Below are 16,497 nucleotides of genomic sequence, written 5' to 3'. Positions count from 1 at the left end.
GAAGGAATTGCGTAGCAGTGTGAACAATTGTGGAACTAGTCAAGAAGAAATGGTCAGATTCTAAATGTCATAGTGGCAGCAGGCAGTTGCCCAGTGACATTTAGTATCTGGGTCTTTAGCACTCACCCCTCCCCCCCCCTTTCACCTCCTGAAATGTTGGATTACGTTGACTTGACCAGGAGGTAGGAGAACACACAGATGATACATGGTGCTGGGCCTGCACTGTTAACAAAGGCTCGGCAAATCCAACTGTAGAGCATTTAATTGCTAGCAAAAGTAGTAGGTTTCCCCTGCTCCCTCCCACACCCTCACAGTCTCTGAAGTAAGCACCTCTGCCAACATTTGTAGGGTTAATACGCCCCAAAATATTCTAGTTGCACCGTCAGTGGAAGAAAAGTATTGGAAGAAAGGACTGATACCATTGGGCAGACGCACTGTCACTGTAGGAAGGCTGAACCCTGGGACAGTGCTTCCAACACATTGGTTTCTTGTGAAAGTCAGTGTGGGAGAAGGCGCTCAGCATGCATTACTTTAAAAAGGGCCCACAGAGTAACCCTCCAGGTGAGGAAACATTTATGAATTAGTGGGGAGGGGGGGCAACTGGAATGAGTCCATTTATGGGCAGTTCGACCAGAGTATGGCACACTTCAACACGTTAAACATTGCTGAAGTAGAGGGTACACGCAGGTGGACTGAGTCCCCCACTCTTTTCAGAGGTACCCCCCTGACTTTCTTTGCGCTCGATATGCTAATTTCTGGCGACACCACATTCAATTGGTATGTTAATGAGTCCCCCCCCCCCCCACTTTATTTTTTAGGACTTGACCCCCTGAGGGAAAAATGGGAAACCTATACCCTAGTGCAAGCAACAGTATGCATGCCATTTACTCCTAGCACTGCAGCATTTCACTCTGGGAAGGCATGTTTCCTAATAGGCACCCTTCTGTCCTACAGGCCAGTCCCACTTCCAGCACAAACTTTGAAAATTGGGACCCCCGTTCCACAGGGTCCTGCACTGCTTTGGAAACGTTACTAAGAAAAAGCAATTCAGCAGAGAAAAGCTAGGATGCTGAAAAACCTTGCACCTCAAAAGGAACGCTCGTTAGTTTATGACTTAATTGGAGCTGCAAAGGCAAAAACAGGTGTAATACAAAGGCTTAACCAGGTCTACCTTCAGCCACTCCATTTATAAGGACTGTGTGTCCTTCACAAGTCCTGTTAAAAGCATGCTGTGACAAAACCAACAGTTTCCGCTTGTGTACAAGTATTCCCCATTTGCTAGACGCTGCTATTATATGCCCAAGTACTCGCACCATTTTGCAGCGGCTACCACCAATAGTCATTAGCACCAAAGTTGTTCCTGCCAAATGCCATCCCATGCCTAGACAAAAGCCAAAACTGCTGGCATTTCCAACGCTTGTTTCAGTTAGTGTCTTACCCATTCTCCCAGTTTCCTTTGATTCTGTCGTTTGACCTGTATGTCCTCTACTAACCCACCCCCCAGCTAATGTAACTTTTTGCCGTGCCGTTGGACCCCCTGTCCCATCACACACCTAACTGGTTTCCTTGCACACTTCTACCTTTGTTCTTGCTAACCCTTTCCACCTCTGCCCTAAACCTGCTATGACTCTTCAGTGTCTGCCGCCACCAAAGAGTCCCCCCCACCCTCCTTTGCCCCCCTTTCTCCTCAGTACAACACCCTTCAATCTGTTCTGTCTTTCGAGCCATAACCCCTTAACACTGGTCAGCGTTACTGGTCGGTTAGTTCTCTTGTACCTCCTTTTAACCCCTTGCCGATTATCACATAGCGGCACCCCGCAGTTTTACTTTCCTGGCTTTTTTTTTTTTTTTTTTTTTTTTAGCCGCTTTTCATGTAGAGCCGTCCGGGACTCCCTCCTCCAGCCTTTCAAACTCGTTGCTTCCTTTCTTACCACACCTTTGTAATTGCACCCAGACTCCTCCAGCACTTTCCTGATGGCCATTCTCATGATTGCCATCCTGACCTCTGATAGATGCACCATGTCGGTTGCAAAGTAGCCAGGTGTATTAATGAGTGTTTTATAAAGCCCATCCCAATCCCTTCGAGAATTTGTTTTCCTCCTGAATTCCTCAACCTTCATAGCCACCTACCTAGCAAACTCCCTCACACCAGTCCCCTCTCCTTGTTCCTTAGTACCCCTAGCGCCCCCACCCCCCAAAATGCTCTTCAGTACCTTCACCCCTAGTTTGGTTGCATTTTGTTGCACCTCATGCAGTTGCCCCACGACCATGTTTTGTTACACTCTTGGACCCTTCTGCTGTTACCAACAACCCATCCTCCTTCGCCAGCTACCCCGTAGTGGCGTCCTCTTGGTATAGTTTGCATCATGTTGCCTCCCCCCCCACCTTTAATTTGCCACACTGTTAATTGCCCTTCATTGCACCGTTCTGCTATAACCCCCCCACCCTCGTCCACTTGCCAGCCACCCTGTAGCAGCGCCCTCTAGTTTAGTTTGCATAATGTTGTTTGCATAATGTTGCTTTTCCCCACTTCGCAATTGCCACACAGCCTTGTGTGGTTTCCATTTACTGTCCTGAGGTCACACTGCTGCCTTCCATCTTCCCCTTGCCATTTACCCCACGAAAGCATCCTCCTAGCACTCTTCCTCCCCCTCCTGCCACTCTGCCGCCTTCCTTATCCCACCCTTATATCCATTTCCCAAGGACTCTAAATCTTCCTGGATGCCCATTGTCCATAGGGGTCTAGAGGGGGGTCGGGGGGGAAATCATCCGGCTTAGACTGTTGAGACTTATTTTAGAGGGTCGATAGTGGCTGGGGGCTTTCAGAATAGTCTTCCTGCCTTTCTCAGCGTGTGGACGTCGCTTTCGACCTGTCTTTGGGCTTATTGGCCGCCGAAACTATCTTTTTGAGACTCCCGTGGATGTTCAGCATCTCTGGGAGGGGTTTTGGCTGTTCTAGTGGCTTTGCCGTAGCTTTCGACATTGCCGGAACTTGTGTCAGTGCACTCTTAGGAGGAGTCACAACTGCCTTCTGAATTTTGGTGCCGACGCCCTTGTCAAAGTAATGCCCACAAGCATGCCGCTTATGCGGTTGCGGGGAAGGCTGCCGACCCCGTGGATCGGCAGATTCCATCGAAGAAATCGGCATACCCGCTGGTGCCGAACCGTCCCTACAAGTGCGTCAAGGCGGTATGGGGGGGGGGGGGGGGGGGGGAAATTGTGCGTTTAGCCTTGTGTAAAGTTGGTGCGTCCCTGTTGCCGGGATGTACATTCCCCATAGCAGAGCCGGACTGCCTGCCAGGGATGGACGGCTCAAAGCGTGGTCACTCTGATGAGCGGTCGATGTCATCCGTATCGGAGCCACGGCTGCCACTAAACTCCTCGTCTCACTTGGCGCCTGTGGCAGCAGGGCAGCTACCCTCAGCCTCTATCATGGAGTAGGCCGCCCACTGTTTATGTTTATTGAATTTATATAGCGCTTGCTTTAAGCCAAAAGCGCTTTACAATATAAAAAGGCACAAAAGTGAGAGAAGAATATTTAGAAACATGAACAGGTCATTAGAACAATAAATCATCTTAGGACGAAAGAGCTGACAAGACTGACAGGACGCCTCATGGTGATTGCGAGGGAGTCACTGCACCTACGGTGTGTGGCCTTCCAAGGGTATTTGCCTTTACAAGCAGTGGTGTCGCTAAGGGAGGCCCTGGGGGGGCCAGGATCCCCCCTGTGAAACCATGTGCCCCCCCTTCTGCCCCCTTGCCTAAGACGAGCAGCGACCATGTTCTCCCCATACATGTGTCTGTGCCCCCCCCCCTACTTTTGTCTTTGGCCCCCTCTGTGCCCCTCCTAAATTTGATTCCCGGCGACGCCACCGTTTACAAGAAGGGCAAAATTTAAAAAGGTTTCCTGCCCATAGCTAAGGTTTATGGCGACGGCAAACCCAGAGCGGCAAAGAGATGGGAGAGGGAAATACAGTCTTGTAAAGAATAAGAGCCCCTCCGGATCCCACTCTCCCTAGGCTGGGCCCGGCAATGCGGTTGAAAGCGTCGACTGGAGCACCAGCCGTCGAAGTCTGGGATTGTCTTCAGCGGTGGCTGGAAATCAGTCATCGAAGGGTGAGGGACCCCGACGTGTGAGGGTACACTACATGTCACGTTAGGGACAGTGGTACATACATACCCATGCCAACGTCCTCTTTCGATCCTCGAAAGACCAGATGCAATTACCACTAGATGTCAGACTATATGCACAGCATGTGATTCTAAGCAGATTCACAAGCATCAGAAAAAGACTTCCCATCACACTTTGCCTACCTATCCCAGGTCCTACTTGATTCTCATGGCAAATTGCTGACGCCCCTCCCCCAACCCCCACCTTGTCTGCCTTCCTTCCCCATCCTCTGTACTGTAACCCACTCCCAATCCTACGCTGAAGGCTGTGTTAGTTCTGAGCATGAACCCGCTTGCCGCCCCCCACCCCCTTCCCGTTACAGCCCCTTAGTTATGCCAGCCGGACCACCCCACTGCCCTGTATACACTTACCCTGGGGAGAAAGGGATCCAACCGGAGCGCTCTACACTAAACACAACATGGTACTACCCCCTCATGAATTTGTGCCCATGTTCCCCAAGTGTCAGATAGGGACACGGGGGGGGGGGGGGAACGGACACACACACCTCCAACCCCTGACCCCGCCCTACCCCCCTCAGGTGGTTAAGAAGCACAGGTTGCCAACACATTTCTTTTATCGGTGGCACAGCCCATCATAAGCATGGCAACCCCCAGGCTCGCAGAGCACCATTCACCTTGCACATCTGTGATGGTTACTATGCTCACACAATGTGCCCACAATAAAAGTTGCTTTCTGTCACTAATCAAATGCTTTCCAACTCCATGATGGCACGAGCGAGCTGGAGGTTTGTGGCAGGCATCTCCCCATTTGTCTGGGTCAATTCCACCACTTTGGATTGCGTGTTTTAGGTCACTACCATAAAGCCCCCCCCCCCTCCCCATTCCATTGACTCAAGTCACCCCTAATGGGCACCAACATTCCCCAGAGAGGGGGGTTGGAGACAATGCGGAGCATACCTTCACCCAAAACCTCCTTCCCTCCCTCCCTCCCTCCCTCCAAGGGCCCCACCGCCTGCAGTTATTTGTGAAACGCGATATGCAGCAACCGCCCCTCTTGCAGTGCTGTTGCTGATGTGCCAGAGCTGAGTACCCCATCTTTGGCAGATGTGCACCATAGCCCCGCCATACCGCATAGTCGTGCAGCGGAGTAATACATACATCTAGATAGATAACCATTTCCTTAAATAAGAAAATGGTTGTATTCATGAGTTTCACAATTCAAAATTCCCCCTATAACGTCTCAACAACCGTAAATCAACCGGCTCGGCTAACTTTGCGACGGTAACGTTGGACGAGTGTGTTGTTTGTCCCTTCCTTGCAACCTCCCGCACATTTAAAAAGCTGCGGTTGAACGATTTACTTTAATCACAAGGCAGGACTGCATTTGGATGTGACCTATTTCCCTTACGTCATCCCAAACCCACCACATGCGCCACTTCACCATCAAATAAAACTGGACGCGGTCTCGATTAAACCCCGCAGTATGTATAAGCGTCGGCAATCGATGCTTGTACCCGTTAGCCCACTTGCAGCACGGGTCACGCATGCGCCGCATGATCGTAGCGTGCGGCCCGTTTTTCCAACCTCGAAACAACGACGTTTATTTTTTACTCTCCACCCGCTCCTGGCACTACTCCGACAACGAGCTCTAGAGCAGCAAAGAAACCGGGCACAGCGTCCAGACACAGCGGATCTAAGGCTCCGTTCCCCTATCACGCATAAGCCCAGCAGCACACCGAGCACAGAAAGCAGGGTGTATTAAGCATAGCAACACAGAGCACCAGGCTCGCGCGGGGAAAACACAGAAGACGGGTACCAAAATAAATGCGGCTCAAATACATACATTGCAATTTGTGACTTTTCGAAACGAAACACCGCATCCCCAAAGTGCACGGGGAAGTTGGGGTGATGGAGGGGGAGGCAGCACATTCGTGGGGAACCCGTGGCTTTTGAAACAAGTTGGGCAGAGGCTGAAACTACCTGCTGCGCAGTGCAGCAACACATTAAAAGCGGCCCACGTTGGAGCCGCGCAAGTCTTTACCTCTTTGAGATCAAAGCAGCGCAGAGCCAATGCTTCTCAACGAGATCGCGGGCTTCAGAGGTCAAGCATCACTGACGTCAGCGGATGCCTGCATGGGAGGCACAGCTCGGCTATTCAAAAGCTCTCCTTGCACTCTGCTAGCCCGGGCTCCCGGGGAGCGGGCACTATAGGAATTCACTGTGATTAAGAGGAGTGTGGTTCCCCATTACAGATGCGGGGTGGGGGTCAGGGCTAACAGCAGGGTTGACCCTCTCAGCTCTCCATACACACCACAGAGGAGCTCATTAACAGATCGCCTAAGGGCAGGAGGCTTTGAAAAGAAGTTTAATTAACTCCTCAATTAAGTGCAGACTCGCCAAAACCAACAAAAGGGGCACCACTCGCCATCCACAGGAATTCTAGATTCATCAAATGGTTGATCACCGAACAGACCCTGGAGCTGAATGATCATGGGGCATTAGGGGAAATCCAGCCTGTAAAATGTACCAGATCCCAGGCTAGACATTGTTCCAGGAAAGGAAAAGGGATACCATGCACGTCAATGTGTAAGAACTGATAACTGTTAGAGTGGGTGACAACCACTTGTGCCATTTGATCACTTAATGACTTCTTGTTATACAGTAGAATTCATTGGGTAGAGTGCAATGGAATAGGCCCATTTATGGGCAGTTCAACCTGAGCATGGCTCACTTCAACCCGACTAATTGTAACCCATACCCTATTGCGCTGACAGGAACTTCACAATATTGTACCGGCTCCAGGGGGGCCAACACTAATATATATTTATTTTTCTCCAAGGAAAAACACTTTTGTTGCAGCGACAACGCAACAAAACCTCTGAAATTAAACTAAAGCCACCTTAACTTTGCGCCCCCTGTTGCGCAGCCAATGACCACAATGATGACATCACTAATTGCATTACAACGGTAACTGGTATTAAGCATGGCTTTCAGAGATGGTCAGTGTGCATGGCCACATTTATTTGAACACACACATGGGTACTAGTCATGGCCTTCACTTTTGGACAGTGGTCACAACCTTCACCCATGTGCACTGAATATATTAAAACACCAACAGGCTACCAACCAAAGATTTTGGCCTTTATCAGTGGAGGCAGCTTCCAACCATGTCCACTGTATATTATATACACCGATCAGGCACTAGCCATGCACTTCAGCACAATACTGGCCAGTGGCCAAAATCTTTGGCTGTGCCCACTATATTTTCTAACATAAATGGGCCACTAGCCAATGTAGCCATGGCCATTGGCCTTGAGAAGTCAGTACATCTTTTTGCCCACTGTATCTTTTAAAATGATCAAATGCAATAAGTGATGGCTTTCAACCGTGCCCATTATATACACTAACCACTGGCCATGGTCTTCAACACAATACTAGCCAGTGGCCACGTCCTTTGGCTGTGCCGACTGTCTATTCTAATATATTAATGGGCACTAGCTATGGCCTTTAGCCATGGCCACTGACCACAGTCTTCAACGTTGCCCACTGTATATTTGAAACCATTGATAGGCTACTAGGCATGGCTTTAAACCATGCACATGGTATTTTTGAACACTAACCAACCACTAGCTATGGTCTTTGGTACTGACCAGTGACCCCAGCCTTTGTCATGGGCAAGTCCACGGCCTAAATTGTTATTAAGGTAATCAAGGTTTTCATGAGCTAACTTTAAAAAAAATGATGTTGTGTCCAATTCCATTATTAATGTAATCAGTTACATACAATGCAATTAGTGTGGGATGTCATCATTGATATGATCTGTAATGTCATCATTGTGGTCATATGCTGTGCAACAGGGGGCAAGAAGTTAAGGTAGCTTTGGCTGATTTTCAGGGGTTCTGTTGCGTTTAGTTCTCGCCTTAACATCCCTGCAACTAATGTTTTTTTCCTTGAATTTCAAAGATTTTAATATTCCATAGATTTTTAAAACACTACCAGACCACTATCCAATGTCACTGTAGCTGTAGAAATAACCATTTTTGTTATGTATAAAAGATTGCAGGCTTTGAGAACTCCAGTTTTTAGTTAATGAACAGTGAGATTAACTTATTTGCTGAGGACCACACACTTGGTTATGCGGCGCGCTACAAGCCCCTTGTTTTAGGGCTGATCTCTTTGACTGTCGTGATACATCACACAACCCGACTAACCGCATTTAAGCAGCACGGAAAAGGTAAAAAAAAATAAATAAACAAAAATAAGAAAACGACGAGCTGCAAGAAGAACATGTTCCCACGTACCTTCGCACCGTAGCAAAAATCAAAAGCCGACACCCATGAATATATTCACAGAAAGTGACCATATATTTTAAAGTGAAATATACAAATGTAGTACAATTGACCTTCTCCTTAGAAGAAAGCATACAATAGCATTGGACTTTTAAAACACCAAAGAAATTACCTGAGAGAGGAAATCTTCCAATAAAGTATAAAAGATGCTCACCTTTTAAATCCATCAATCTGTAGTGAAACATTCCATGGAGAAAAACAAATCCCAATACAAAATAAGCATTTGTGGTCTTGTGGGTAAGCATCGGCACTGGGAACATGACAACCAGAGTAAAATCCTGGCATCCAAATACAACCTCAAAAAAGTGGTTTCGTCCAGCCTCTGAAAAATGTTCTGTTATCCACCCACATGTTTCCTTTACTGGTGCCCAGAAAAGCAGCCACAATCTTGGGGAAAATAACTACACCAGTGTACAGGATTGCAAACTCTTGCCACATCGTGGGCAAATATTCATTGCTTACTTGCCCTCATCATTTCCCCTCCTCACCCCCATGTCTACCTTGACAATACTCTGGTACGAGTAATTTTCAAGTTAGCTTTATAAAGAAAAGTGTCACAAATATATAAATCCTTATAGAACTATGCAAGGAAAAAAGTGTACAATTGTGGCATTATTCAACCCATCTTGATTGACACTACAAATACCAGAATGCAATTCAGCAAAAGGCAAAAAATTGTCTCAAACTTCCAAGGACTGACAGCACGCCTTAAAATGTGTATGCCCATTCGGTCACCAATCCATGCAGTAACCGGGATTGACCCTGCTAAGATTCAACGTGGGACTGAGCATGCTTAGCTGCAAAGCAAGCAAAGGGCCGGCCCATTTCTCCAAGTTGTCTTGCAACGTTGGCTCATTTATCAGGCAACATGTGTGAGGAGGCTAGCCCCTTCCTCACTTTGAAGCCAACCACAGTCTGTCCCATTTACTGCATGGATGGGAGTTTCCATGTTACTATAGCTGTAAAAATATCTTTGAGTTTGCTTTGTGTTGCAAACTCAGTCTCTAGAACTCCTCCAACTCCCACATTTCACTTGGTGGCCCTCTAGCCACCTCACCTCTAGCCTGATGGCATGTGCATTTTTTTTACCTGAAAATGTCTTTTTCCCCCCATTTTCGCAAATCCTTGACTATAACCTCGAATATCACACATCGAGAAAGAAAAAAAAATCAAAATGGCGGCCATTTCATTTCGAAAGACACCCAGTTCTGGCTAAATACCTGAGATCTAGCCATCTATTTTTTTGAAGGTGCCACCCCTTCTCCGTCAAATATTAAAATAACTACTGCACAGAATAACCCAAAACCAAGCATGGATCGGGAGTTAACAGTTTGTGCCCAAGTTGTTTCGGACCAGGTCCAAATCCATCCAGTGGTTTGGGCTGTGCATTTATTCAAAAATTGTCCTTCTTGGTCCATGGAAACATGAATGGGAAGTAGGCCCCAACTTTGGAAAAAGATTCTCATTAACTTTGTTTAACATATCTTTACGAAACTTTGCAGTCGGAGGCGGTGGCGCAAGTCCCTAATCGCTTTCGAAATTTCAGTCAAATCCGTTACTCGAATCAAAAATTACCAAAAGAGCTTTAAAGGAGTTCCTATGAGAGTACAACTGGCCTTAACTATAGGGTGCCATATCAAGATATATGGCACCCTATAGTTAAGGCCAGTCAGACTCCCATATATATTTTTCTGGGTAATGGGCTGGGTCTTGCCAGGTCTGTGATCCGTCAACAGAGGTCTGGCCGGATCTCAGTGCCTGGCCTGGTAGCTCAGTTATCAAATCTGCTCCGTTTGAGCGCATGCAGAGCATATAACAGAACCAAGCCCCCAGGAACGCATGCGAAGCTGGAGGCTCGGTTAAATATATAGCAAGGATTCTGGTATTTGTAGTCTCTCAGTTAAGGGGGTGGAGCGAGAAATATCAATTGTACAGGTTTTGCCTACTGCATTTCTCCTTCGGTTTATAAAACATGGCTTGGAAAGTACACAAATCATGGTAAGGTACGACCACAAATATATATCCTTAATATTATTTGTGTGCATACCTCACTATGGTTTGTGTGCTCGTCAAACCATCTTTTATAAAAGCAGAGAATTGTTCAAAGCCATAAGGGGGGGGGGGTGGGTGAGGAGGGGAGATGAAAGTGCAAGAGAGTCGTGAATATTTGCCCAGGGTGGCATGTGGCAAGAGTTTACAATCCTGGAGCAGTTATTTTCCCAGATTGTGGCCCTGTGCTGCTTTTCACAGCACAAGGAAATGATACATCTAGATGGACAGTGTACCCATTGGGTGTTTTTGATGCCGGCAATCTAGCTTTAAGTGTTTGGCTACCAGGAATCCACGGTCCCAGTGTTGACGCTTACCCACAAGGCCACACAAAATTGTCAAAGCACAGGTATCCTATTTGGATATTTCGTTTTCCAGGGATATCTCGTTTTCCACGGAATATTGGACTAAAACTGCTGGGTTTAAAAGGCCAGCACCTTTTATATTTTGCCAGCATAGTTAATGGAAAGAAGCAGCCGGAAAGCAATTGCACCATTTAAAAACAATTATTTTGAACATTTCCTTTAAGCGGAGGTCAACTGCCAGCTCCGCCCCCCCCTTCAGAATTCTGCCTCCTGAGCCCTTGTGGGATCCCCTTTTAATTACACAAACACACGTCACCCCCTCCTTACCCCCCCCTCCCCACACACACACACACAGGAAACCCAGGACACCAGGCAAACAAAGGAAGCACACTTCGACCTCTTAAACTCACCCGTGACAGACAACCTCGACCTGCTAGGTCTTTGTCGTTTTCTTAATACAACATGTTCCAAAACATTAAATACTTACAGATACAACACAATCAAGGCATCAGATTACAGGTGTTCCCAATTTCTTTCCTGCTTTTATATACCATCATGGACACCAAATTGGAGCACAGAGAGCAATACAAGACAACGGGGCAAAAGCAGAATGATTTACAGTGGCAATGCTGGCATATACCATAGCCGACATCTGAGAGGTTATGTTTGCAATAAAACACCAACCCCTCCCCCCCCCCACCCCCAAATCAAATGTGTCAGGAAACCCATGAGCCGGGATGGCTGACAAAGAAGATCACCACACTAATACAGTGATGCTCCTTTTAGACGGAAAGGACGCCTTTCATCTGCTACAATGGCTTTACAACGGTCTGCTTCTGCCAGAGTCTGCAGGTGTTGCAGCCCAGAAGTGTTTACCCTTGCTGCCTCATCTCTACCAAAAAACACACAAGCAATTTGACGCGCACGAGTTATTGGTGGGGATGGGTTGAAAATAAGGCGAATTGCTAAAAATCAACAACGCACTGGTGAGCAAGATATACAAATGCTTAAAATGGGTTCATTGTAAATCCACATAAGTAGGTTTGCGCCATCGACATATTAATAAATTAAGTCAAGGAGGTGACTGATCGAGAATACACCATCTCAGAACAGATTTGCCCAAAATCACAAGGCACTCCAGTGCAATCAGACCATTTATGAATGGCTATAAGAACCCTGGCGAGGGACAACCAGAATGAAACAAACATTCCGATTGGCCCACGCCAAGGCTTTACCCGGCCTGGAATCCCTCAGCCGGTATTGCACTCCTTTGTTCCAAATTGGGGGTGTGGCAGCCCCCCTTGCCAATGAGGAGGCTCGACGCTGGGCCATCCAGGCACAGAGCCTCCACACGGCTGGAGGCTGACAGTCCCCCAGTGGGGATTAAGGTAAGGTTTTTTTTTTCCCCCTCCCGCCCCTCGCCTGCACACAATCCCCTCCCTGCCCTCCCAATCCCACTTACCTTCATATTTCTCCTTTTTTTGGAGCGGACGCGCTGGGAACAGAAGTGTTCCCAGCATGTCCGTTCCCAGCGTGTCCGCTCCCATGGCCGCCATGGAAAGGGAAAACGGACTCATTTTCCCTTTGCTGGTGACCATTTCCTTTCACATTATTTTTTCTTCTTTCTTTTCAGAACAAAAAAAGAATACCATTAGTACCCCGGTCTTGCGGGCCACGGTACTAATAGCAATATGACCCTTGCCGCAGGGGCATTACCGATGGGTATATAACTATGGGCTCCGGGGCATTACCTGACTCTGTAATGCCCCCACGGCTCAGGGCATTTTGCTTAATTAAAGGGTAACTCAAAAGTACAATGCAGTACACAGAGCACTGTGGCATCACTAGGGGATTCAAATGCTATTAAGTGCTTGCCTGTCAAGCCAATTACAAATCCCAGACAACTAAGGACTTCTATACACTACTAAACACGATTACAAAAAGTGAACTGTTCTCGTTTCTAATCCCAATGAAATTGTAGCCAACGTGGCGGGTTCCCAGGGCATTTAGTCCCTTTAGTGAGGTGGCTGGACCTATGCAAATTTTACACATTTGTGTAGGGGACAATGCACAAATGAGCCTCGATTCCACTGTAAAAAGTTGGCCTCTACGATACACTTGAGCCAGGCCGTGTGAAATGTATTGGCAATCAAATCCATCAGAAGTGCTTCCAAGTGTGCGCGCACAAGTATACCAGCACCCAACAAGATCAGGTAGAGCAACAAAGGACACAAAGCAAGATCTACCACCAGTAAGCACTGAACAAGGGCCAGGCTCTAAACTATGCACCCGCCCCCCCGCCAGAAATCCTGGCCTGAAGCAGGTTCTGTGCATGGAACATCTACCAATCAAAGTCAGACTCGGTCATAGAGTTCCAGAACATTCTAAGATGAGGCACCTAGGCTGCTTACTAGTGTGTTAGAGTCGAAGTCTATGGGGGAGGCACAGGTGCTCAAGCGACCAAGCACTGGGGAAAAGGAGCAGGGGAGCATGAAACCAAGACCATAGAGCAGGCCTGCGGGCACAAGAGACCAAGCACAGGGGCCGGGTGCACAGGTGCAATAGGCCAAGCATAGAGGGCAGGCACACAGATCAAGAAAACAAGACCAGGGGCAGACAAGCCAGAGTAAAACTCAAACAGGCCCGAGAGAAAACCCTTACTCTAAGACCAATTCAGAGGAACACGCCCCTACACTAAATACTATACCAACCGCCATTGCTGCAAGAGACCAAGCTCAGTGGGCACGCGCACAAGAGACGAAGCCCAGGTGGGAGGAGCGTGCCTAAGCCAAAGCCTAGGGGGGCAGGTACACAAATTCAGAGGAAAGGTTTTACACCCCTACACTAAAAACCACACCAGCCGCAGTGGACATTGGCCAAGAGGGCAGGCAAAGGAAGACACTAGCAGGCACGCCCTGCCCGTTGAGCCAGCCATCAGCACCAAGAGGCCATCCATTTATTTATTTGCATTTTTAAAGCACGCAACTGCCCTAGGGCATCATGGCGCTGTTACAGAGAGCTCACTCGTCATGGCAAAGAATTGACTTTGACACAAGTACAATATTGAAGACACAGTATAGCTATGTTTAAAATGCAGCGCAACATATGCGGTCAAAACACTTCCAATCCAGACATTCGTCTGCCCTGTAAATGCCCAGAGAGGTACAGCCACTCGGCTCCAAATCGAATTCACGTCTTACACGTTTACCCCATGAATCTTCATAATTATTTGCCCCCCCACATCCCCACCTCCTCACCACAGAGTAAATCTCGGGTAGTCATCGCTCTCCCACGCCTTAGCAATGATGAGCCAGCAAAACTACCAGAACCAACAAACGTTTCTATTGTGCATTGCATTAATTCCTATTATACAGCCATAGCTGTCAAGCAGATTCTGTGGTGCCTCAGCCGGATGCTATGTCGAACACAAACACATGCAATGACGTCTGTGACACACACACACACCAGAAGTGAAGACGATTTCACGGAACACTAGGGCTGTGAAGCAATCACGGCCCGAGGAGGACAATGACCCACTGAGCTGCGGAATGCTCCTGCATCGCCGCCCTCCCCCCCACACTCTGCCTCCCCAGTGTTAACATAGCACCCAATAAAATCCCAGGTGCGGTCGCGGCTCACAGGAAAAGACCGACTCGGAGGAAACCGCTTACAAGACCCGAGCTTCCCCGTGAGGCGGAAGCGGCCCTTTTCCTTTTATTGTTCGCATGTGTCCTCGTTTCCGGTCCCCTCCTATGGAATGCGCGAGGGTTTCTGTAGTTATTTGCCCAATGTCTGGTATTCACTTCTTAACGCAGGGAGCAATATAGTCTCGTGCAGCCTAAAGCCCACCCGCCTCCGAGAGAAGACAACTCTCCCCCCCCCCCTCCCCCGAACCAGACAAGACCCCCTAGAAGTGCCTCCCTTAACGGACAGCAATCATGTTTTAAAGAAATGACGAATTCTCCAGGACCCAAGAGGCTTCTTGAAAACGTGTGCAGATTTCCACAAGCTAATCCAAACAGTCGGAGCCGGCCTTAGGGGAGGGCGGGCCGGGCGACCGCCTGAGGCGCCACGCCTCCCCCAGGGCGCCATTAGCCCCGGCCAAATCAATTCGGGTAGTCTTTCAAGGCCCCCCCCTGAACTGGCGTAGTGGGAGAAGGTGCGGCAGGCAGCCTTTTGCTATTAAATGCGTCCGCCGCCATCGGTGCATTTAACAATAGGGTGCTGTCGTCAGCACCCTATTGTTATTAAATGCGTCCCACTGCCGGCATTTAGTAACCAAAGGGCGCCATTAGCCCCCACCACGCCAGCTCGGGGAAGTCTTTCAAGTGCTCGCCCCCCCCCCCCCCCCCCCCCCCCGAGCAGGCGTAATGGCAGAAGGCGCGGCAGGCGCCCCTTTGTTGTTAAATGCAGCGGCAGAGCTCATTTAACACTAGGTTGCTCATGCACCCTATTCACATCATTACCTCCTGGTAAAAAAAATAAACCATCCTGGCCTTGCACCCACTTCTGTTTTACAGGGGAGTGCCAATTCGCCCAGGGCACTGCTGCCCCCAAGGCCGGCCCTGCAAACAGTGACCAGCACTCCTTGGGGCTGCTCTGGGGCAGGCTACAAACACTAGCCGTATATTAAGATTTTCACGTCGTTCATAGAAATTAGGGTCCTGCTTCAAGGGCAAGACATACCCAGTAGAAGTAACCACTAGTTACAACCATGTCTGCACCCAAAAAGTATCACCAACACCAACCTTCAACCAGATAAGTACATATCCAGCCAGGCATGGTGCTCTCCTGCGGGTGGGGCGGGGAGGTAACATGGCGTTGTCACCTTCCTAGGTCTACACTTTCTGAGAAACCGCACTGTAAACTGCGCAACGCACACCCTGGTAGCAGAGCACAAGTGGTTTGCCATTGGGTGGCAGCAGGGCAATAATTAGGGAATCTGTACATTGGAGTTTAGGCCTCTGTCTCAAAAGGCGAAACAGGTCTCAGGCTGCTTGTATTCCTGCACAGAGGCAAGGGGGCCTCCCAGTTGTCTCGAGCTTCCCCATACATGGCCAGAAATAAAATGATTTTGCAAATGGCTCGTCCCAAACTGCCATTGAACCTGGACGATAAGTGATCATCGCATTTTGAAGTCTTATCGACCACCTGCTTTCACAAAGTAAAAAATAAAATCTGCATACTGTCCTTTGCCGCCACCTACATCTGCCTGCACACACCGCCATTTTCACATGTACCCTTTAATAGGTGCCTTGCATTACACATCTGCTTTCATGCACACCATTGCATTCCTCCTCACCAGCTTCTCTCATTCAGACCTCCTACTACCCACCCCACCACCCCGCCATGCATCCTGCATTTACCAACGCTACACGTGACTACCTACCTTCCGCCCCCTCGCTGCACATTAAGTTATTCATTGAACGCTGTCCTAGCTTCAAGAAGCCTTTACCCACTTTCCATGTCGCAACTTATTCCCTCCCAGTTTGGTCTTCCTCTAGCCACCCTAAACTCCCCTTTATCCTATAAACTTGCCACCTCCTGCACAACACACTCAATCCCCTTACCCTGTTAATCCCAAGCACCTCATGTTTAACTAGAATCATTAACCCGCCTTCAGCCCCATGCCACACTCCCTCATCTGGTTCCAAAGAGAACAA

The 16,497-nt window shown here is 48.4% G+C and overlaps 1 protein-coding gene across 1 annotated transcript in view; it reads right to left on the bottom strand.

Annotated features, from left to right (window-relative positions):
* The window catches only part of ITGA5 (integrin subunit alpha 5), a 297,527-nt gene that overhangs the window by 184,462 nt on the left and 96,568 nt on the right, over positions 1–16,497 (bottom strand). The window lies entirely within an intron of this gene.

The sequence above is a fragment of the Ambystoma mexicanum genome, chromosome 3q, assembly GCF_040938575.1.
Source record: "Ambystoma mexicanum isolate Mex_15411 chromosome 3q, UKY_AmexF1_1, whole genome shotgun sequence".
NCBI lineage: Eukaryota > Metazoa > Chordata > Amphibia > Caudata > Ambystomatidae > Ambystoma > Ambystoma mexicanum.
This window is presented reverse-complemented; position numbering and strand designations above follow the sequence as displayed.